This window comes from Pseudophryne corroboree, chromosome 11 (assembly GCF_028390025.1).
Source record: "Pseudophryne corroboree isolate aPseCor3 chromosome 11, aPseCor3.hap2, whole genome shotgun sequence".
NCBI classification, from domain to species: Eukaryota; Metazoa; Chordata; class Amphibia; order Anura; family Myobatrachidae; genus Pseudophryne; species Pseudophryne corroboree.
The window spans coordinates 191280196-191306562 of record NC_086454.1 but is presented as its reverse complement, the minus strand read 5'-3'; positions in this window follow the sequence as shown (position 1 = coordinate 191306562).

Here is a 26367-nt window from a genome sequence, read left to right as displayed (position 1 = left end):
AGGCATGTCAATGGCCTTATACATCCCACGGACAACAACTTTCTCCCCGGGTGCCTGACTTAAACAAACCACATCACCATCAGGATCCTCATCGTCAACTTCCTCCTCAGCGCCAGCAACACCAATATCCTCATCCTGGTGTACTTCAACAGTGATATCTTCAATTTGAATATCAGGAACTGGACTGTGGGTGCTTCTTCCAGCACTTGCAGGGGGCGTGCAAATGGTGGAAGGAGCCACCTCTTCCCGTCTAGTGTTGGGAAGGTCAGGCATCGCACCCACCGAAAAATTTGGACTCTCCATGGAAATTTGTGATTTAGAACGCACAATTCTTTGCTGTGCTTTTGCCAGCTTAACTCTTTTAATTTTTCTAGCGGAAGGATGAGTGCTTCCATTGTCATGTGAAGCTGAACCACTAGTCATGAGGAACATAGGAGAGGGCCTTAGCCGTTGCTTGCCACTCCGTGTCGTAAATGGCATATTGGCAAGTTTACGCTTCTCCTCAGACAATTTTAATTTAGATTTTTGGGTCATTTTACTGAACTTTTGCTTTTTAGATTTTACATGCTCTCTACTATGACATTGGGCATCAGCCTTGGCAGACGACATTGATGGCATTTCATCATCTCTGCCATGACTAGTGGCAGCAGTTTCAGCACTAGGTGGAAGTGGATCTTGATCTTTCCCTATTTTACCCTCCAAATTTTTGTTCTCCATTTTTTGTGTGGAATTATATGAAAGTAATATATCTGGAATTAGACGGCAGTAATGCCTGGAATTAGATACCACTAGATAGAAACCAGATACCACTGTGACTGGAATGATGAATACAGGACACTACCACAGCACCCTACAGCAGCAAGATGCAGCACAAGACACTGAGCACTGACCAGTGATACTGAGCACTGATGATACTATATTGAACTGACACTGAGCAGCACAATGCAGCACAAGACACTGTACTAGTATTAGTAATGTAGTATTACTGAGCACCACGATGCAGCACAAGACAATGATCAGTGATACTGAGCACTGATGATACTACATTGAACTGACACTGAGCAGCAAGATGCAGCACAAGACACTGTACTAGTATTAGTAATGTAGTATTACTGAGCACCACGATGCAGCACAAGACAATGAGCAGTGATACTGAGCACTGATGATATTACTGAGAACTGACACTGAGCAGCACGATGCAGCACAAGACACTGTACTAGTATAAGTAATGTAGTATTACTGAGCAGCACAAGACAATGATCAGTGATACTGAGCACTGATGATACTACTGAGAACTGACACTGAGCAGCACGATGCAGCACAAGACACTGTACTAGTGTGAGCAGCACAAAAGCACTCTGGAATTGTCACCCCCCAGATACCACTATGACTGGAATGATGATGACCGATCCACAGTCACAGGACACTACTACCACAGCACCCTACAGCACCAAGATACAGCACAAGAGAGACACTGTGCTAGTATTACTGAGCAGCAATAAGCACTGATACTGAGCACTGATACTGAGAACTGACACTAAGAGAACGTAGCCACGTTCTCTCTGTACTCTCTACAATGCCGAGGGAAATTGGCGGCGACGCGCGGCTCTTTATATGGAATCCGAATCTCGCGAGAATCCGACAGCGGAATGATGATGTTTTGCCTCATTTTGGTTTTCTGAGTCAGGCGGGAATAACCGAGCCAGGCTCGGACCCGTGTTTGCCACGTGGAGTTCGGGGGGGTTCTGTTCTTGGCGAACCGAACCCGCTCATCTCTAATTTAAATATTGCAACATTTTACACTCCAAGCCTAAAGAACTGTACTTTTATCTGAAATGAACCATGTACCACAAGTTAATTTTCTTCAGTGTACTCCATAGTTTTTTCTCTAAAACAATAACATCCATAACTTAAATCTGAGTTAGGAACGCTGCAAGACCTTTCCACTTCATCCGCAACTACTCAAATCTATAGCTATAGCTTACCAAAAACATCTGAATTCTCACCTGTTCCAATGTTATATGTCTTTTTAAACTATGAAAAGACATCCCCAATCTGCTCACTACAGTTCTCTCTTATGCAAACTCATATATGTTTTTTGATGTAATGATTTGCTTGTAATTGGCATTGCATGTGTGGGGAAGTTGCTCAGTGAAACATAGTTTATTATGGCATGCTGTCTGGTGTTTACCTCCTTTGATCATTTGGCCATTTGTGGTCAGGTGTGCTATATCTTTAACATTTAGTGAGGTGTTGTCGTGGTGTAAAGGACAGAGTGTGATTCCTGATTAGTAAAAAACAACAACAAATACCAAACACTGAGCAATGACACCAAACAGGTAATTTCAACTTTAAACTTGTCATTTATTTTGTACTGTCTGGACATTGCTACTAATAACAGATGCACAGACAAAATTCTTAAAGCTATGTGTGCAAATGCTAGGAGCTCAGGAGATAAAATTCCACAGCTAATTGCGATAATGACAAGGGATAACCTGGATATTGTGGCAATTACAAAGTCATGGTGCAATGAGAATCATGACTGGGACATAACTATACCAGGATACAATTTATTTAGGAATGATAGAATGGGAAGAATAGGAGGAGGGGTAGCAATGTATGTGAAAAAAAGCATAAATGCTACGTTATTACTAAATATTGAAGACAAAACTGAGGCCCTTTGGGTCACCATGGAAACCAGGAAGAAGGACATTATTCGCATTGGGGTGATCTATAGACCACCAGGCCAGGGGCAGGATTTGGACAGGAACCTATTGTTGGACATTACTAAAATGTCTTTAAAGGTAGAAGTCATAATCATGGGAGACTTTATTTTACCTGATGTAAATTGGGAGGGGTCTTTTGCAAGTTCAGCTACAAGTGGCAAATTTCTAAATTCCTTACAGAGAGCATCTCTCAAGTAATTGATGAGGGAGCCCACTTGCAAAGACTCAATATTACATTTAATTCTTACAAATGGTGACAGGATATCAGACATATATATGGGTGAGCAACTGGGATCCAGTGATAATCAAGCAGTATGGTTTAGTATAAAGACATGATTCAACTCTAGTCACACAAAAACAAAGGAGTTGGATTTTAGAAATGCTGACTTTGCAAAAATGGGGAGATGTTTAAGTGATTCATTGGTGGACTGGAGGAACTTGGAAGGAGTGCAGGAGAGGTGGGAAAAACTAAAAAGTGCAATACTAAGGACAACAGACCTTTGTATCAAAAGGGTTTGGAAAAATATCAGGAAAAGGAAACCAATGTGGTTCAAAAAAGAAGTATCAACTAGTGTGAAAGCAAAAAAGATGGCTTTTAGGAAATACAAACAGACTCAAAAAATAATGACAAAGAGGTGTATCTTGACAGATGGAAGGATGCTAAGAAAGTGATCAGACGTTCACAGGCAGAAGCTGAGGAGAAAATGGCCCAGTCAGTAGATAAAGGGGGCAAAACTTTTTAAAGTATATAAGTGAAAGGAGAAAATCAAATGAGGAATAATAAGACTTAAGACAGAAAGTGAGCATTTGGTGGTGGGAGATAAGGCAATAGATCACCTAAATAATTATTTTTACTCAATATTTACTACAGAAGGAGAAGGGAAGGGGCCACAGTTACGTTGCAAGGACATTCATAAAAAAGGTAGATTAAACTACATTTACAGAGGAAAAGGTCCTAACAGAACTATCAAAACTAAAAGTGGATAAATCAATGGGGCCAGACGGGATACACCCAAGGATACTAAAAGAGCTAAAAGATGTGCTAGTGTCACCTTTAACAGAATTATTTAACCAGTCACTAAATGCCGGTGCCATTCCAGAAGACTTGAAAAGAGCAAACATAGTTCCACTGCACAAAAGTGGAATCAAGGAAGAAGCAATTAACTACAGACCAGTAAGCCTTACATCAGTAGTAGGGAAAGTAATGGAAAAACTATTAAAAGAAAGAGTTGTGGAATATCTTAAATCAAACAACTTACAGAATCCAAAACAGCATGGATTTACTGGTGGGAGATCATGTCAAATAAATCTTATTGACTTTTTTGACTCTGTGACGAAAATAATAGATCAAGCGGGAGCTGTAGATGTAGCATATCTAGACTTTAGTAAGGCATTTGACACTGTCCCACATCGCAGACTGCTAAATAAACTAGAAAGCATAGGGGTGGATAAGAAAACCGTTAAATGAATAAGAACCTGGTTGCAGCATAGGAAACAGACAGTTGTTGTAAATGGAGTGCAATCTATGGAGGGAAATGTTACCAGTGGAGTACCCCAGGGATCTGTACTTGGACCAGTTCTCTTTAATATCTTTGTTGGTGACACTGCAAATGGTATTGAAGGGAAAATATGCCTTTTTGCAGATGATACAAATATATGCAACAAGGTAGACACACCGGAAGGGGTAAAACAAATGATTGATGACCTAGGTAGGCTTGAGAAATGGTCAATAACGTGCATGCGTATGGGGCACACTGCGCACGCGCGTCGTACTTTCACAAAAGCCAATGCAGTTTTACACAAGCTTGAGCAACGCTTTTCAGTCGCACTGCTGGCCGCAGAGTGATTGACAGGAAGTGGGTGTTTCTGGGTGGTAACTGACCGTTTTCGGGGAGTGTGTGAATAAACGCCGGCATGCCTGATAAAAACGCAGGAGTGGCTGCAAAAACGTAGGTGTGGCTGGCCAAACGCAGGGCGTGTTTGTGACGTCAAAACAGGAACTAAATAGTCTGAAGTGATCGCAAGCTAGGAGTAGGTCTGCAGCTACTCTGTAACTACACAATTTTTTTTGTAGCAGCGCTGCGATCCTTTCGTTCGCACTTCTGCTAAGCTAAGATACACTCCCAGAGGGCGGCGGCTTAGTGTTTGCACTGCTGCTAAAAGCAGCTAGCGAGCGAACAACTCGGAATGAGGGCCTATATTTCCAGAAGGACATAAATTCATTAGAGAGTGTACAAAGAAGGGCAACTAAAATGGTGCAAGGCCTACATCACAAAACTTACCCGGAAAGGCTAAAAGATCTTAACATGTATAGTTTGGAGGAGAGAAGGGAAAGGGGGAACATGATAGAAACGTTCAAATATACCAACGGTCTTAACAAAGTTCAGGAGGGAAACATTCTTCAAAGGAAGAGAAGTATTAGAACTCGAGGACATACACTGAAACTGGAGGGCGGCAGGTTTAGGGGAAATTTAAGGAAAAATTACTTCACAGAAAGGGTAGTGGATAAGTGGAATAGCCTCCCATCAGAGGTGGTAGAGGCTAAGCTGATAGACCAATTTAAACATGCTTGGGATAGGCATATGAATATCCTTACAAAGAATTAAGGTTCAAAAAGGGTTGAGATTACCTAAAGGATACAAAACGGGGCAAGTGTTTCTTATCTGCCGTCAAATTCTATGTTTCTATGTTTCTATCTGACAAAATTGAGAAATCCGAAACCACCTTTTTGCCTGTTTTACATGCTGATACCGAGATGAATTGGGTTGACAAAATTTCTACACAACTAAGTACATATAAGAAAGATCTCATCAGATTTAAAAAAGAAGCACTATGAAAAGCTGAGATGGACTATGAGAGACATCAAGTCTACAGATGAATCTCAGGTAGTCAGATAGAGTACAAATGGCGCAAACCTTTCTTTAGGAGAAACTATCCCAAAACACAAACTGATACTGACTCCTCTCAGGAAACATACAGTAATACTAGCGATGCTGAGTCATTTAAATTATCTTCCAGGAGGCAATAATCTGGCCCTTTAGGCGTAACCACCAGGAACAGAAGCCCAATGTCACAAGGTGTAACACCAGACGAGGCAAACAGAACCAAAGGGGCAAACGTGGAAGACCACCCCTCCCACAGAAGAAATAGTTGTTCATTTGTCTTCATACACTTTATCTCCAAGTGAGATACATGTAAGTGTCGTTCGGAAAGGTTTATCATTTATTCCGTCTAATACCCATGATGATTTTAGATGGCAAATCGACAAATTTAAACTACATCGACAATTAAAACTGAAAGATTTTTTTCATAAGAACAGTAATTCTATAACTACCACAGGAGTTAGTATACCACACAAGCTTGAACAATTTTGTGAGAAGTCTACATTTGATCCAATATCTTTTAATGCTTTAATTAAAACTTTTATACGTACTTTGGATCATGAAGTAAAAGGCAAAGTTAAGAGTGGGTTAGACACACATCCGAACCTCTGCCCTTTGGAAACACAAGCACTGCGCACTTTGTCTAATAATACGTCCCTAATTATTCGCCCAGCCGACAAAGATGGGGGCATCATATTGCAGGATGCTACTGATTATGAGATTGAGATCTATCGTCAACTATCTGATCTTTCAGTCTATAAAAAATTGAATGGTGACCATCCTCTGTATTCAGGAAACAGCTACATTAAGTCCTAACTTTGGCTTGTGATGCTACATTGATTAATGATGAATTATCATCGGTACTGGTACCTTAACACCTGGTGGCCCCCATGCTTTACATACTTCCAAAAATACATTAGGGGGTGACCCCACCCCTGGAAGACCGATCATATCGGTACGTGCTCCCTTTTTCAGCCAACATCAATCTGGATAGACTCGATATTACTACTGATTGTTCAGAAGCATTGGCATTTCTTACTAGATCGCACCATGCTTTTAAACAAATTGGAACAGCTAACAGACATACCAGATGATCTCTGGTTCATCACTGCTGATGTATACAGTCTATACATGGTAATACCACACAATGAGGGAATTGCCTCGGTTAGGGAGCTACTAAGGGGTGAAGGGTCCATGGAACCAAGTCATGGTGAGATTATTTTACTGTTCATGGAAATGATCCTTAAAAATAATTACTTTATGTTTGACGGTATTTACTATTTGCAGTTAACTAGCTGTGCTATGGGGTCCTCAGTGGCCCCCGTGTATGCAAATACATACATGTTCCAAATTAAGGATGAATTGTTTTTTAGGGCTCCTGATATTTCTGCTAATATTTTGTTTTACACCAGGTTTATCGATGATCTCCTGATTTTTTCGAATGGACCGTGTGATAAATTTGTCAGATTGATGGAGGTCCATAATCTAACATGTAGTCCAGTTAAGTTCACCTACACCATGAATCAGGAGGTAATTGATTTCCTTGAAGTATGAATAATGAAGAATGGGAACACCCTTATGATTACATTATTTACAAAATCTACAGATAGAAATTCCTTATTGGAATATCGGAGCTGTCATCCACGGAGGCTCAAACTTGGTCTACCGTACTCTCAAATGCTCCGGGTTCACAGATTATATAGCAATATCGATAGAACCGTGAGTCAACAGGACACTATGAAGGACAAATTTATTATGAGAGGGTACAACAAACAACACCTGTTGAACACCAAGAAACGCGTAATAGCCATTGATAGGTGTAATCTGCTCAAGCTTAATCCTAGGGATAGAGTGAGTAACAAACTACCATGGGTGTCCCAATATACCACAACCTCACCAGCGGTTCGATCAATTTTTTATAAATTGTGGCCACTGATTACATCAGACCCAGATGTCAGATTGTCTGATACTTCTTTAATGCCCTGCTTCTCTAGGGCTTGCAAAAAAACTGTTTGTTTTAGATGTGGCTGTGTGACATGTAGCTTTATGATCGCTGGGGACACTTTCAACCACCCTCATATGGGTAAACCAATTAAGTTCAAATACCACCTTACGTGCAATAGTAGCTTTGTCATTTACTAGCTCATTTGCCAGTGCGGTTTATCCTATATTGGTAAAAACGCAAACTAAATTTAAGGAAAGGATGGCTAATCATCGCCATGTGATACTCCTGTCCTTAGCAAGTGGTACTAGCGACCAGCCAGTCGCAAGACACATGAAAGAGAAAAATAGTCGAGGAGGTGACTGCAATAAGGCACTTTTACGTAGGGAAACTTATTGGCTCTCTAAGCTTGATGTTGTTTTTCTCAAGGGTCTTAATGAATCAATTTCTTTTACCTGTTTCTTATAGATTATTAAAAAGTTAGTGTGCCTTGCCACTCTCAGACTAGAGCTCCCTCTAGGTGTGTTTTGCAATCATCAGTGTGGCATTTATATCATTATGACAGGTGTGATTCAGATTGTTTTTATGCGCTCCATATGCATTGAAGTATCATGTGATTAATGTGATACGTGAGTTGCTTCATTTTTAATATATTGTACCATAATAACCCATTTTGTTACCATGCCATTAACATGTTGATGTCTGTGGTGCTTATTGGATGTTATGTTTGCATCTCTTATTGTATATCTATGCCCTTACTAACTTAATGTTTGTATACACTGATCCATATTTAGCTTATGTACTATACATGAGGTTGATGTACTGTTATATATACATTGCCGCATTGTGTTGTCGTTATGTACGGTTGCTTGGCAACATATGCTTGGTGACAATAACATGGTGTGCGGCGTGTAGATGTCACTTGATGCGACGGAGGCATGGTGACTGTGATGTTAGTGTATTAGAATGCTTAATATTTGTAGACGCTCCCTTACTAATCTGTGTAAGCCTGAATCTTCAGTGATGGTCCCTGGGACCAGGGGGATGCTGGGAAGTGGGTGGTCCAGTGTGCAGTGTACCTGGAGTTGGTGATGAAATAAAACAGCACAGCAGTGAACTCACATGTCTCTGTGTCCTGATGACTGGATTTACAAACATATAAACAAAACATGGTGTCAGAAGAAGTTTAACTTGGACTGCTAGTGCTCTCAGAGTGTGAAAGAATCTTGCAGAAGTCTGTAAGGCTGTGATACTCAGTGTCTGCAAAGCCTGCCATGTGCTCCTCTCTTCAAACAGTGAGTTACCATGGATAAACTAGCTCCTCCAACTGGCATGCTGATGTCTGGTAACTTGTCTGAGAACTGAAAAAGATTTACGCAAAGGTTTAATATATATCTTGCTACATGTGGAGCTGATACAGAGGCTGACAAAACTAAGGCATCCATTTTCCTCCATGTGATAGGAGAGGATGTGCTGGACATTTATAATAGTTTTCAGTTTGATGAGGGGCAGAATATGGTGCTATCTTCTATAATGCAAGTTTGAAGATTACTTTGTGCCAAGGAAAAATGTGACAAATGAAAGATATAAGTTTTTCACATGTGATCAGAAGTCTGTAGATGGATTTGATCAGTATGTTACAGAGCTGCAATCACTCAGTAAAACCTGTGAGTTTGGTGATTTAAAGGATTCACTGATTAGAGATCGTATTGTCTGTGGAAAACCTGATAATGGACTGAGAGAGAGACTGCTGAGAGAGCTAGACCTAACACTAGACAAGGCAGTGACTATGTGTAGATCTGCAGAAATAACTAGATTTCAAGCCAAAATGTTACACAAGGAAGTTGATGCTGCTGTCCATGTAGTGCAGGAAACAGAGCCAAGCAAACCTCCATTCTCAAGAATGAAGCAGTCTAAGCCACAGTCTAATAAGGAAATGTGTAGGAGATGTGGAAATGCTCACAATCCTAAAATGTGCCCGGCTTATGGTAAAACCTGCATGAAATGTGGTAGACTTAATCACTTTGCCAAATGTGTTAAAATCAAAAGTGAAACAACCAATGTGCATGCTGTTAAACAAACAGAGGAATTCTTTGTGGATTGCATTGAACTTTGCAGTGCAGATAAGAAAAAATGGATTGTCCCTTTAACTGTGAACTAGATTGTCATTCCCTTTAAGCTTGATACTGGCGCGCAGGTGAATTTAATATCGTTTCAAGACTATAAGACTTTTAGAGTAAAACCTAAAATTCATCCAGCCAAAGTGAAAGTTACAGGGTACACTAGGGAGGAAATTCCTGTGAAAGGTACATGCTTAGTGACACTGAAATATAAGGGACAACAGTTTAAAACATCTCTACTGATTGTGGATAAAAATGTGCAACCGATTCTAGGATTAAGTTCCTGTGAGAAACTAAGCTTGCTAAAGAAGGTTTATATGGTGACGTCACAAGTAGAAGATGACTGCAAATCGATGTTTACAGAATACAGAGACTTGTTTGAAGGTCTAGGTTGTTTGCCTGGAGAGCATAAAATAAATATAGACACGCAAGTTTCTTCAGTGATACACCCCTGTAGAAAAGTGCAGTTTGCGCTGAGAGAAAAACTGAAACAAGAGTTAAATCACATGGAAGCCTTGGGTGTGACACAGAAAGTTGATGAGCCTACTGAATGGGTAAGCTCCTTAGTAATTGTTGAAAAGAAAAATGGACAACTCAGAATATGTCTAGACCCCAGAGATTTAAACAAAGCTATTAAACGAGAACATTTCAAACTACCAACCAGAGATGAAATCATGTCGCAATTTGTGGGAGCAAAATGGTTCAGTAAATTGGATGCATCTTCAGGATTCTGGCAAATTAAGCTAGATGAGGCCAGCTCAAAGCTTTGTACATTTAATACCCAGAAGGTCGATACAGATTTCTTCGACTACCATATGGAATATTGTCTGCTCCAGAAGTATATCACAAAAAGATACACATGATTTTTGAACATATTCCAGGTGTTGAAACAATGATTGATGACATTATTGTGTGGGGATTTACAAAGGAAGAACATGATTCTAGATTTAGACAAGTAATGGAACTTGTCAAGAAAGTGAATCTAAAGCTAAAATAGGACAAATGTGAATTTGGCATGAATACATTTACGTTTATGGGCGACGTGGTCTCGGATCAAGGTGTAAAATCAGACCCAAGAAAAATATCAGCCATAGTGAACATGGAACATCCTAACAAAAAAGACGACATCAGAAGATTCCTAGGAATGATTACTTACTTAGGAAAGATAATTTCTAAACTCTCTGAATGAACAGCCTCTCTTAGATGGTTGTTGGACAAAGATAACGAGTGGATGTGGTCACATGAACAAGAAGAAAGTTGGCAAAACTTGAAACAGATCATTACAGAGCAACCAGTGCTAAAATTCTTTGATCCTGCGAAAATAAGAATTTCAGCGGATGCTTCGCAATTTGGCCAAGGCTCAGTGCTGTTACAAGAACATGAGGATACATGGCAACCAGTAATCTATGCTTCAAGAGCACTGACAAGTGCTGAAACAAGGTATGCTCAGATAAAAAAAGAACTTCTAGCGATCACATATGCATGTCAGCCTTTTCATCAGTTTGTGTATGGTCAAACATTTACAGTGGAAACTGACCACAAGCCATTGGTAGCTATCATGACTAAATCATTACATGACTGTTCCATGAGAATTCAACGAATGCTTATCAGACTACAGAAATATGATGTACACTTGCTGTACTGTCCCGGCAAATACATGTACATTGCTGATACACTTTCTCGTGCTGTGGACAAAAGTGAAGGTTCCAAAAGTCTGATGGATGAAGAGATAGAAGCCTATGTTAATTTGATCGTAGCCTCTCTACCAGTGTCTCTTGCAAGACAAGAACAGATTAGGAAAGAAACTGAGACAGATGACACAATGAAAGTGTTGAAAGATATTATTCTGAAAGGTTGGCCAGCAGAAAAACATGCATGCCCGCTGTCTATCCATGATTATTGGATGTACCGCAGTGACCTTACAGTTCTTGATGGTATTATTTACAAAGGCAATAGGTTTGTCATACCTGCACGACTAAGAAAAACTATGCTGTGCAAGATACATGAAGGCCACGTAGGAGAAAAAAAATGTAAGCGGAGAGTGCGTGAAGTTATGTATTGGCCAAGAATGAACCAAGACATAGCACAGACTACAGCTACATGTGAATTATGTCTTACATATAGACCGAAACAACAAGTTGAGCCACTGAGTCCTCACACAGTGCCAGAGAGACCGTACCAGAAAGTTGGCGCAGATTTGTTTGATTGTAATGGGAAAATGTACATTGTCGTGACTGATTATTACTCTAATTACCCTGAGGTGAAGACACTACATACAACTACTAGTAAAGCCGTAATCAATTGCATGAAGTCAATCTTTGCAAGGCATGGTGTTCCTACGGAAGTGTTCACTGACAATGGTCCTCAGTTTTCCAGTGCTGAATTTAGACAATTTGCTGATGAGTGGGAATTTATCCATACTATGTCAAGTCCCCACTATCCACGCTCAAATGGGTTGGTGGAAAGTTCAGTAAAAACTGTAAAGAGTCTCATGAAAAAAGCTCAAGAAGGTAAAGAAGATTTCTACAAAAGTCTTTTAATCTACCGCAGTACACCTTTACAGAATGGACTTTCTCCTGCACAAATGCTGATGGGAAGGAGGATTAGAGCAAATCTCCCGATACATGATGAACTGCTTAATACACATAACTCAGCGTTGGTGAGACTGAGTAAGGAACGTCAACAGGTGAAACAGAAACTGTTCCATGACAGGCGAGCAAAAAGCTTATCTGATCTAAAATCGGGTGACCAAGTCCGTCTCAGAGATCACGAGAAAGGTATTTGGGTGCAGAAAGGTATTGTGCAAGCACAAGTAGCACCAAGATCTTTTACTTTACGTACAGAGCATGGAACGGAAGTAAGAAGAAATCGCGTGGATTTAAGATCTCAACCTAACCATAATGAAGACAACATGACTGAAGAATACCCTTCATCTGACATGTATGATGATCCTCATAATGGTGAACAAACCACAATTCTAGAAAGGTCCAACATGGTAGATGAAACACAGACTGTGTATGAAAGACCCAAAAGGGAAATACGCAGACCTGAGAGACTCATTGAAATGTGTTAGATGATGTTCTTAATATGATGTTGTTAATTGTTGCATTGAAGCATACAGGGCTTATCTTTAAAGAAAAGAGGATGTGATGTTAGTGTATTAGAATGCTTAATATTTGTAGACACTCCCTTACTAATCTGTGTAAGCCTGAATCTTCAGTGATGGTCCCTGGGACCAGGGGGATGCTGGGAAGTGGGTGGTCCAGTGTGCAGTGTGCCTGGAGTTGGTGACGAAATAAAACAGCACAGCAGTGAACTTACATGTCTCTGTGTCCTGATGACTGGATTTACAAACATATGAACAAAACAGTGACATTATTGGACACGCCCGAGACCAGGGCAGCGTGGCTGCAGGAACTCATATGGTGATCATGTTTGATATGTTAAGGTGAGCTATTTTATGTTGTTTGTATTTATGATCTTGAAAACAGTGGATAAAACTGAAACGTTGAAGATAAGGTTTGCTGCCGTTTCTTTGCATATATATATATATATATTTATATATATATATATATATATTTATTGGTGAGAGGGGTGGTTTCTGGTGGGCTAAGCTCCCTCCAAGGGAGAGGGAAATGGGCAAATTCTGCTGTTGCAATAGAAGTTTGGAATTTTGGGTTTTCTGGGCTGCACAGCTCAAAGTGGAAATATGGAATTCCAGGTTTTTTAGGTCACTCAGTGCCATTAGGAAATCAGCATCAGAGGAAGTTTAAAACTCTCATTCATCTAGTCTTCCGTGTACTGACACCTGCTAGAGGCCAGTTAGTAGAAAAAGTGACTGTAGTGCCAGGGACCAAGGGCTATGCTGTGAGAGTACGGGCGATTGTGGATGCAAACCACCGTAGTGGACTGACTGCATGAGGAGTGCTGGGACCTTTTATGATCCTTTACTTATTTTATGTATGTACCTGTATTTCCATGCATGTCTGGGCATGCTGTTCTTCAGTGTCTGCTGCCAGTAAAAGGACACTGTATATTCCCCGGAAGTCTGCCTACCGAGTCCTTTTATATATATATATATATATATATATATATATATATATACACATATAGGCAACTCACTGTAGAAAATAATAAAAACCCTAACTCACTCCAATGATGAACATGCCCTTAATACAGAGTGGCATCTTATATTCAAGAAGATTAGTAAGAAAATGAGATTGCTTTGAAATATCTGCTGTCTAGTATGTGAAGGCCCTGCACACTCAAAAACAAACCCGAAATATGCAAGGGCAGTTTTGTCAATACCAAATAAAGATCCAAAACAAGAAGGCTATACAGATCCAAAAACAAAACACAGGAGTCACCGTACATCTCTACTAGACAAGGGAGCAAAAACTCACCAGTCAGCCCCTGGAACCAGTGAATGAAACTTACTGTAGCTTCAGGGCTGAACACCAGAAGCTGAAACAATCAACCAGGAACTCAGGGAACTGAACTAGTCTAACCAAGCAAACTGTAACCAGTCTGGAATCTTACAAAGGTACACTTCACAGGAACCCAGGCTTGGTTGCTGAAATGTGTTTCCTAATATAAGAACACAACCCCTAGGCTGGCTCAACCAGAAGAAACTCAGCAAATGCCTCAGCAAACAATCAGTAGAGCCAAAAGTACAATCTAGCACCATTGATGGTACCACTGATAGTCCAATGGTTAGCGTCTGTCTCAGAAGTTGGTATTGATTCAGATGTATACTGACTGAGAGGTAGAGCAGAAGGTGAGTACTGGTAGTACAGATAGTGAGACAACTTGCATGGAATTGCAATGAGTAGGTTAGATGACAAAACTAGAAGTGCTGAGATACACATGAGTTGCTGAGCACAAGCAAATACTTGATAGTAGAAGTAGAGGCTGAGGAAGCCGCTGAAACTGGAGGGTAGGCAGAGAAATGCATTTGGAGACTTAGCTGTTGGCTAAAACCACATTTTGCTGCTGATTGAAGTGCTGGAAAATCGGTCACTGCTGCACTGAGGAGAAGCACTTTTTACCAGGGAGTGCTGCATAGATTTCAAGCCACCATTACCATCCATTGGAGAGGCTGCCATGCCCACAGCAATTTGAGGAGAGGTATACCATTGGGTACATAGCTCATTGTACTCTAGGTGGACTTTGGACTTTAGTGTCTGATATTGCCATTCATATGTGCTCCTTGGATAAATAGCTGAGTTCAAATTAACAGCTGCACTACTAATCACATGCATAGTGCATTTAACAACCAGCCTGCTATTATTGATGGACATTATCCATTATAAAAGAGAATACTTACTTGCTTCAACACTGCTTGACTGACATCTTGAATTTCTTGCATGCAGACTTACTAATGACTTACCAACTGATTATGCATGCTAAACATGTTGCATTGAAAGTTTAGGAAGTTTCTTATTGAGAGCCTCTTTGAGACGGGGATAAAGCTGTACTGCATACATGTGTTAATTTAGTAGTATTAATGTGGATTACATAATCCTATTGTGGAGTTGTGTTTTAACAGTATTATTATTTGTTTATTGTAGATAAAATTGATACTGGCTGGTATTTTAATGTGATATTTGTGCATATATTTTATGAGACATATATATAAAAGTAAAAAGATTTTATACAAAGTGAGAAGCGCTGTCTTACTTCTTGTTTGGTTATACTATGCAGCTGTTACATATAGATAGTAGGAATGTGTGTCTGCAGTATAATTACACTGATCATACAGAATGAGAGACGTGATACTATGCAGCTGTCACATACAGATAGCAGGAACATGTATCTACAGTATAATTAGACTGATCATACAGAATGAGAGAAGTGATACTGTGTAGGTGTCACATACAGATAGTAGGAACATGTATCTACAGTATAATTACACTGATCATACAGAATGAGAGATGTGATACTGTGCAGGTGTCACATACAGATAGTAGGAACATGTATCTACAGTATAATTAGACTGATCATACAGAATGAGAGAAGCAATACTGTGCAGCTGTCACATATAGATAGTAGGAATGTGTATCTGCAGTATAATTACACTGTTTGTACAGAATGAGAGAAGTGATACTGTGTAGGTGTCACATACAGATAGTAGGAACATGTATCTGCAGTACATCATTGCACCTCTTTTTCTTCTTTGCATGATGTGCTGTTTGGGGTCTAGTTTTTTAAATCTGCTATCCTGTCTGCCACTGCAGTGCTGCTCCTAGATGGGCCAGGTGTTTGTGCCGCCCACTTGTGTCACTTAGCTTAGTCATACAGCCACCTCGGTGCAACCTTTTGGCCTAAAAACAATATTGTGAGGTGTGACTTGTTCAGAATAGACTGGAAATTAGTGAAAATGAATGCTATTGAGGTTAATAATACCGTAGGATCAAAATTGCCCCAAATTCTGTGATTTTAGCTGTTTTCATGTTTTTTTCAATAATAATCCAGATCCAAAACCAAAACACGAAAAGGGTGGTTTTGGCAAAACCAATCCAGATTTAAAACACGAGCATGGAACCAGACCCAAAACCAAAACACAAAACACGAAAAGTGCCCGCCGCACATCTCTAACGAAAATGCCTGAAAATTTAATAGTGCTATGTCGGAACTTCTCTGTCGGAGAGGATCCGACACCAATTGAATATACTCCTAAGACCCAATACACCCTTAAGTCTCAGGATGCCCGGCATGACCTTGCCCATCTGAGAGGTGTAGCATATTGTCTTTTTCATTAAATGTTGCACCTAATACACATTCCAGATTTCAGCAAAACACCACAAAAAGTGTACTATGGAAACTGGGCTGCAACCAGGGAAATTTTAAGAGAGGAGGGTACCCACATGCAGCCTGCGTTGCGGGCCCCTTCCTCTCTGGCAGCAAGAAGACTGGCATAATGCTATCCAAGGTAGTCTAGCCACATGTTCCAGAGTTCCATAGACTGACTTAAATCAATGTCTATCATCACACAACACTCTTCTGTGTCTAGTACATTACAGTTTATGGAATGAGGTTACTGTTGCTATCACAGACCCTCTTCTATTCTGCACAACACATTTGCCCTCTGTGAATTTGACTTTTAAAACTTATTGCTAAATTACTTTTATGGCAATGATGTTTGTTCCCATATCTGGTGTCACACTTTGGGTCTTTTGTGATTCCGATCTCAGATTCGCAAAAGGTGCAGATTTTGTTCACAAGATCTTTAAGATAGCTGGTTTAATATAACTCCTGTGCTTAAGCTATGGGTAAACTTTAACTAGGTAGTTGGTGGTGACCCAGAGCAGGGGCGCAGATTCTAAACATGCCAGTGGTTTTCAGCAGGGACCCCCATTTGGGTTTGCTGCTCCCGATGTGCAGTTTGCAGCCCCCTGCCTGGGTTACTGTGAAATTTCATTATTTTAACAGTTACATACCAGTGTTATTATATACTGAAGATGCAAGTTGCGTCTAATTACCATATATGATAATAGTGCGCTATATGTTGCAGCACTATGTCCCTTAAGAGAGAGCAAGTAGTCACACACATGGTTTACTGAGGTCCAACTCTCAGAGATATATATATGTATTTGATATTAAAAGGTATTGATACAAAATAACATATGTACAGTATATCTTTCAGTATAGCATATATAAGCCTAAGTAAGTGGTACAGAGTTACAGTTACATAAGAAATAGTTACCTAAGAAACAGTTACAGCTACATAAGAAACATTCATAGCCAGTATATATCACCCTTAGCTCAGAGTACAGTCATCACCATTTAGAATCAGCAACACTGAGCTTCCTTGGTAAGGGAAAGTACTTATATACTGTGTATTGGAGAAGGTACACATCTGGGGCTGGGTCTTCTGTTATTGGTCCAGGAGAGGGAGGTTTCTCATTCATTGTGTGTTATTGGTCAGTTCGAACACTGGGCAATACCTAATATTGTGATGTGATTACAGTTGTTTACTTCTGGGCTCCCACCTAAAGACCAGTTCAAACCGACCACAGTATCATACAGGAATATACATGAATCCGGTATCGCTAATAACTTGCTGCCACGATAGGTGACAATGTCCTTGCAACCACCGAATTATTTCTTATGTGACCCTGAACAATTTGATCCCACACATGGTGTCCTTACACGGTGTCCTTGATATTTAATGGAACAATAACTTTTTTTTATATATATATATATATATATATATATATGGAGATAAGGAGAAGGGGAGGTGAGAAGCGATTGCCGGAAATGCCGGTGTGCAGCGACGAGGTCAGCGTGGACATGTACAGGTATTTAAATGTCTGTTTGTGCTATGTAATGTGATTGTGTTTGGTACTGAGGACGGGGCGTGAGCTCCGAAACGTCTACCTACAATACAAGTGTTTTTTGTCAGATGAAAGTCTCCAGTGCCTATGGACCCTTATGCTTGAATATTTACTCAGGCACGGAGTGGAGCTGTCTATTTTCACAGGCGAGCCGGCTTCTATGGATTATATATATATATATATATATATATATATACACATACAGTTAACCAGTTGTGTAAAGGCTATGTATAACTTATTGTGTAGGGGACAGGTCAGTGCTGTGTAAATCATAAAGCCAGTATACATATGACATATCACTATTAGTATAACTTCATGGTCACCTGGCTTAGGTCACTTTAAATGCACACAAGATTCTGTTACAGCACACAATCCGGAATCTGCATGTCCTTAGCAATTTGTATGGTATCTGGACTCTTGTTTTTTAGAGACAATGGCAACACTTGATGAAAACAATGGTATTTATACATTCAATCAGTCAAAGGTCCATCTTCCATGGACACAATGCCTGCTTGAACAAGACAATCTGATATGTTTAAGACACTATTTGATTTGTATTCCAGGATGTCCCACATTTGAGTGTGTGTAAGAAATATTTGCTATTTTGTTACAGCATTTTATTTATTAACAAATGCATCCTCTAATAGCATGCGTATTTGACGCATGCATCGTAGATGCATCCATTAATAAATGCCATAGCGTATTCTAAATATCAAAATATGCAATTTGACTTCAACATTACCCAGTATTAGCACTAGAGAATGGAGAGGCAAGATACTGGCAGAAAAGATCTGGAAATCACAGCTGCAAGACAGTTATAAGACTCTGGTGTAGGTTCTGGGCTGTTGGTTATGTATCAAACTGGAACCACTAGCAGAGAGTATAGGACTGGAACCGATGGCATAGAGTATTGGACTGGAACTTATGGAAGAGAGTATTGGACTGGAACCAATGGCAGAGAGTATTGGACTGGAACTGTTGGCACAGAGTATCAGACTGGAATTGATGGCACAGAGTATCAGACTGGAACCAATGGCACAGGGTATTGGACTGGAACCAGAGACAGATGGTGCAGCAGGATGGAGATCTGCACTGAGGTCTCTAAGAAGGAGAAGAATCCACAGGAGCTTCCCAACAGACATCCAGCTAGGCTGTGGACATCATTGATCTAGCAGCTTGTGAATATAATTCAATCCCATTTTTACCCTGAGGAGGTCAGAGATTGATTGCTGTGATCAGCTGAAAAAACTGGCTGACTCTGATTGGCTGAGAACTGGTCTCGTAAGTGTAAATAACATGGTGGTGTCCAAGCCTAGATTTTGGAGGGAGCAATGGTATGGAGGAAAGAGGCCTGAATACAGGGATAGGAGAATGAGCAGAACACTGTGGAGCGTTGGGACAGGAGACGGCAGGTAATGCTAAGCTCACTGTGCGAGGGCAGCATTGGCAGACTTCACTGCTGAACTCTGCTGATTACTCACACAGGTGGCTAATCAGCAGTTAGCAACACAGACTGCAGCTTGTATATTCAACAAACCTCCAGACCAGGGCCAGTTCTAGCCCTTATGGCGCCCCGGGCAAAAAATAGGGCGTGGCTTCCTACAGGGGCGTGGTCAGTTACGCCCCCATTTGTGCCCCTTGTAGAGTAGCGCCGCTGAAAGAAAAAAAAAATTAATACTTACTATCCCCGCTCCCGATTCCCGACCGCTGCAGACCTCCGCCGGCGCCGCTTCTCTCCTCAGATCTATGGGAGAGACGTCATGATGTCTCTCCCATAGCACAGCATAGACACTAGAGGTCAACTATGACCCCTAACTTCTGTGCCAGTCCCACAGTGCTGTACGGTGCGCGATGATGTCATCGTGCACCGCACAGCAAAGGTTCTCTCCACGAAGGGAAACTAGACGTTTAGCGTCTAGTTCCCTTCACAGCGGGGGACCAGCGGGGGACACAGCGGCAGCAGGGGGCACAGTAATGGATCTTGCCATGGGGCGGCGCCCCGGGCAAAAGTCTTGCTTGCCCGTGGCAAGATCCGCTACTGCTCCAGACAATAAATACTGCCAGACAGAATATATTAGAACTGGTTTGCTGGGCTAAACCCAGTAAGCAGAAACACTGGACTGCAGACTGTTGGCAGAAGTAAATCATGAAAAAATAGATTAGAGAAGAAGACTTTTTTCTGGGGCACTCTTTTTGATTTATTGATGAATTAAAATTACATTTTATTGATATGCCTTAAAATTAAGTCAAAAGGGGGAATTCAAATGTTTGAAAGTTGGTTGGGTGTCTGTTTTTTCCTGTCTGTTAGGTAGGAAAAACCAGACACCCAACTGACTTTTCAAACATTTGAATTTCCCCCAAAGTGTAATCTCCAATTGTTACATAAAATCACAATTTACAAAGAATAAACAATACAGGTAGTACAAACTGAGAATATATGTATTGTTATTCATACTAGTGGTGAGATACGATACAGTCAGATTGCACAACACGTAAAACTATAAAAAGATTAATGAAGTTTTATGAAAAAAAAATTGGTGAATGCAACAGCCAAAGATATCTATTATTCCCAAATTTTGGATGGTGTGAGTATCCTGTTAATCATATATTGATTGTGTTGTGGCTGTATTGCTTGTCATAACAGTTTGTATCATTATAAGGACATGTATTGTGAGCATGAGATCAATAAATCCTCATGGTTATATCATATTGTATTGATGCTAGAGGGTATATCTTATGTTGTCCTAATTAGTACAAAAAACACAGGATGTTTTAGCAATTACATGTATCACCTCCTGTGACAGTATATAAGCCTAAAGAAGCAAAAGTTAAAGTTAATAATAGTCTCACATTGCTCATCCACAATTCTGCTGCCCTCCTGTGTGTCACTATGGACAGTGAACAGGAGGATGAGATTATGGAAGGTGGGTTAGAGGTGAGTGAGTAAAGGGCCATATACACGGGAGAGATGTGTGCTGAGCGAACCGCTCAGCACACATCTCTCCCTCGCTCAGCACAGCGCAATGTGTGCTGAGCGATGCGGGGGAGGATGGGGGGGGGTCGCTCATTTCACCCAGCAGGTGAAATGAGAGATGTGCTAGATTGAGCCTGCATGCAGGCCAATCTAGCACCGGCGATAGCGATGATCTGTGCTTAAAATCTAAGCAATCTAGTCAGATTGCTTAGATTTTAAGCATAGATCTCTCTGTGAGTACCCCCTTTACGGTTAAGGGAGAGATCTGCTTTTATGCTGCAACTCACACTTATAAACCTGTTGGCGTATCTGCCAGTGCAGGTTAATTTAGGTGAGTGCTGCACAATGAGAGTCCCTCAGAAAGTAGGAAAAATTAGATTGAAGGTATAGAGGTATATACTGAGTATGCAGGTAGGTTACAATAATAATTTAGATACACATACCAAAAACAAGAATAATGTACACATTAAAAATTTTTTATAACAAAGTACAGTATATTACTTATCATACTCCCAGTGTTCGTGAGACTGGGTCCAGTGCACAAGGACCAACAGTATTCACAAGAACGCGCATTTTGCCTGGTAGGGCTTGTTTGTGAACAAGCCCTAGATAAAAAGGGTTGGGGGCTGCGCTTATTGCCTCACTTGATAAATTAAGCTGCTATGGAGGGGTGAAAGGATTCCACGTTCCTCTCAATATATACAGATAAAAAAGGAGGGGGTACCGCCCAGCGCTAATTTCATCAAGTATAGTGTTAACACTGACCACAACAACACATAAGTGCCTAAAAATAAAAGTCCTTGTGGATTTTAATCTTCAGTCAAACTGTGATCCTGACTATAGTGGCTGTGTAAGTACCTTGTCTCCCGTGCCTGTGATAAAATGTGGTCAATAATTTGAACCACTTCTGGTTATAACTGAAGTGCCCTGTTGCTCCTAAATCTATGTACCAACATTATCTTCTTTGACTTTCTGTGTCACTTAAGGCTAACTTGTTTTTCCTGCATTCTGAGGTTTTGTGTCCAATTTTGTGACAAATATAACACCTGACCTTTGGCTTGGTACTTCTTGTGTGTAATGCATTACTCTCATTACTTTCTTCAACTGGCATTTATTCTTGGAGCTGCCACAGTTTAATGTTAGATCCTTTTTTTTTCTAACATCACATTTTTATTGAATATATGCAAAAACAAAAAGGACAATGGGGTACCAGAAAACAAAAATAGGGAAGACAGGACTTCTGCAGAAATCAAATATGAAACAGAGAACTTAAAGTAGTGACAACTCAGGCATCAGAGTCCACATTTGGAGGTTCATTTAAGGTGAAAGGAGTAGAGGACTCAGAGTAACAGGGTCAGCAGCAGGGGAACCCTGCCATCTGTTACATATAGGTGCCATGGGTACCATTTCATGATTGAAGGGAAGGGAGTTATGGAGTATGGTACCTCCAGAGTCTACATTTCTAAATGAAATTGGGTTTTAGAAACAACTTTAGCAAATGGAGGGTGAGAAGGATATTTCCAATGTAGGGCTATAGTAGCCCTGGCAGATATTAGAATATGACCGCGGACAAAGAGGGCTAATTTGGGGACTGCTAAACAGTAGAAAATACGCACAGATTAGGCGAGTTGTCAAAAGCACCTTGTATGGCGTTTGCCAATTCACGTAAAGTGAAAGTACAAAGAAAAAAGTACCAGGGCTTGCTGAAAAGAACATATAACAAGAAATGGACAGTTTGAAATAAAATAAAACAATTTATCAAAAATAAAGAAAGAAAGAAATAAGAAAATTGTGTTTAAATAAGTATATGCTAAAGATGATATACTAATAGTTTAATATGCAATTAATAGCATCAATTGATATTGCTACTGTCTCACTCCTATATCATACCAAATACTGGTTAAGGACCTTCTACATTGTGTGTCCAGTGTCCACTATTTGAGGATATCGGGACTGTGATGTGTAGAAGTGCTAGGGATCTGTCTGGAGCTAAAGAAAGGCCTAGAATGTCTTGCATGACCGCGAACATGGGGAATAAAACAGGACAGCACTAGAGGACATGGAAGATTGTACTGTACCTTCAAAGTTGCAGAGATACCAACATAGCTTGCAGGCGATATTTTATACAATTTAGAAGGGGTCAGGTACAGTAGAGTCTATTTAAAGTGTGAAGTGCATCTCAAACGTGCATTAGATAGAGAAAAGGAAAAGGAAGAAAAATGGATGGATTCCCACAAGGTACTTTGGAGGTCATTTTTCCATTGCAGCTGAATGGGGGACTTATCTGTCAGGTCAGGGCACGACAGTAAGCAGTACCAATAGGATATAGCACCGTGAGAGGAAGATGCAGATAATCTGCCTACAATTCGGTTCAGGGAAGTCTGGAAGGTAGTAGGGGTAGTAGTCAGTTGGTCAACCCAATGTTTAAGCTAAAGCTAATAGAACCAGGCTGATAGACCTAAGTTACATTTAGGGCAGAGGTCAGGGAAAGATAAAAGAGAGGATGGGGCGAATAGGTCTCCTAGAGACATAATAATTGTATTAGATTCTATGAAATAAAATTCAGATATTAGGTTCTGTAGCATCACCATTGCATCCTCCGCATCGTTAACTGAAGCTCCTACAGAACTGAACACAGGGTTTCGACACATTGAGCCAGTGAGTAAATGGGATTTTTTTGGTGAACTGCCGTACTTGTAGGTGACCCTACCTACATATAATGACTGGTAATGGATATTTGTACTGTGCTCAGCCACTGGAGTACTAAATAATCTGAAAGTAGGTTCTTTGTGTATCTGTTCTCATAAGGGAAAGAAAGGGAAAGGGGGATCGGATAGTATACTTCTGCACGAGTTTTATTGTTTGTTGGGTCCCCAATTATTCATAACGTCATTGATTAGAATCTAGAAACTGGGGGTGCTGCCTAAGACAATAATACTGAAGAACCAAAAAAACGAAAGAACAAGATTGTCTTTTGTGTTGGCGCACTTAGAAAGAAGATATATGTAGTATAATGGTATCAATGTAATGATTATTTGCTTAAAACTTAGCTTTTATTCTTAATTTCCTAAAATATCCTGTTTCATGAAATATAAACACACATATATATATATATATATATATATATATATATATATGTGTGAATCAGTAAAAGTTGATTATAATATCATATGGGCTCACTGTGTTATTATTCTATTCTATTATATTACTCAATAAATTATTGGTAAGTTTGAAGTTTATCATAAATATTTTTATTTTCATATGGGGGATCAGTAGTTCTATGTATGTTATATACTATATCTACAGTGTTATTGAATCATAAAAGGATGAATGGTTATAATGTATTGATTTTTTCATATGCACAAGAAAATACGTCCACTAAATTGAATTGGTTTTTATAAAGGAAGACAAGAGAAAAACTTCCACACACCACGTCTATTGTGCAAACTCATGATGTGTTTGAGGTCTGCTGACAAGGTTTATCTGGTTCCTGTGGATAATGAATATATTCCACAGTATGATTTCCCACCTTGTCTAATATACAGACTCATGCCTCCTAAGATTGATGCACAGTATCTTAATTGTGCAAACCTATAATTGCCTGCTGACAAGGTTATCTGATCCCTGTGTATAATATATACGATTTTATGAGTCCCCTTCAAGGGTGTATCTCCTCACAATCATTCCACAGTACAGTCTCACACCTTGTCTATTATGCAGACTGGTCCCTACTAAGAGTACTGTACGTTATTCTAATGTCATAAATATTCCAAAGGAAAAAGAACAATAGTTTGCTGACAGTGGGTTGGAAATAGGTGCAGTTTCTCTACTATGCATTCATATCCTGTCTAATTATGTAGATCATATGTAATCCTGTGTACATATGTATATCATATCCTTTTCCCTCTATGAATTTTCCATATACAGATATTAGGTATATAGTATATTATTTTAATCCAGATTTTGATTACATTTCTTATTATGGCTGGATGTGTATGTCTGTGTTTATTATCAATTGTACTAGTCAGTGGGAACAGGAGCAGATGTGGATCTAGGAGAATGACTCAGTACAGGTTTGCTCTGTGTCAGATTGTTAGTTACAATGATCTCAGTTTAGTAATAGTTCTCTATTGATACATTGAATAAAATTCCTGTTACAATTGCACAGCAGTTAGGAATAAAGTATCTCTTTAGTTCTGTATACTACTGAGCAACCGATACACAGTGCCAAGAATATTATCAATGAGTCATTATTGATCATGACAGGTCTCGATTTCTGAGATGTTTACACTACAATTATGAGTAGAAATACCATTTATGTTTGGTGTTTTAATATATGGCTGATACACAGTGACAGTGGTATTGCTAATAAATAAGGATAGGGACATACAGAAATTGTATGCTATTCCAAACTCAATTATATAGCTATTAAACGTGTCCCTTATATTCCATGTGACACAGTGCTGGAATCATAATATCTGCCGCTTATATAACCCACGCGATTCCTGGGTATTTCTATATGATGTTCTAGTATAGCTCCTGCTAATCACGCTCCTAAAATCCTCCCTCGACTAGGGTCACAGATCTATTACACATTTTATATAGGCTACAATCTCCTCTTCCCAATCATTATTGGATGAGTTGTATTATTTCATTTTATAATATTTCTTATAAACAAGTGAGCCCAGGAAACGCTGGCGTGCACGTTTCACGAACAGGCTTCGTCAGGGCGAACCAGATTGTTGCATTCAGTAAGGGTTTAAGGTTTCACATAACCAATAAGAACAATTGTACAGATCATCTGTTTAGCTCAACCAATGATGCTCCGTCCTAGGCTATCGCTAAGAATGCCGGGATATGTAGTTACATTCTACTCCGGTCACGTGCTTTTTATACCCAATGACGCGAGTCCTTCAAATAATCACGTGGTGCCTGTGGGCTCTCGGGAAATGTAGTTTTTGCTCCTGTATTCTTTCTCTTTAAACGTTATTCATTGCCTATGTTTATGTTTCTGTTATTAAATATTGGTTCTAAAATGTTGGTATCATTTAAGTCATGTAGACATATCTTAAACTAAATGGCATGATTGAAATCTCTTCCAAATGCAAAAGTACTTTGTATAATCCCATACTTTATTGTATAGAATATTTTATTTACAATTACATGATCCAACCATCTATAGTTAATTGTATATGTACCAAGGAGGTTTTCTGAAGATGTCAGGAAATTAATGAAAATTAACAGAACATCAATAAATAAGAATTATATCTTTTCAACTTTTTTATTACACACATATATATTTTTTATTAATAATTATAAATGAATATAATAGTGTGTTAGTGTAACGATACACTGATTATGTTTAAATTAGGTTAGATATACAGCAT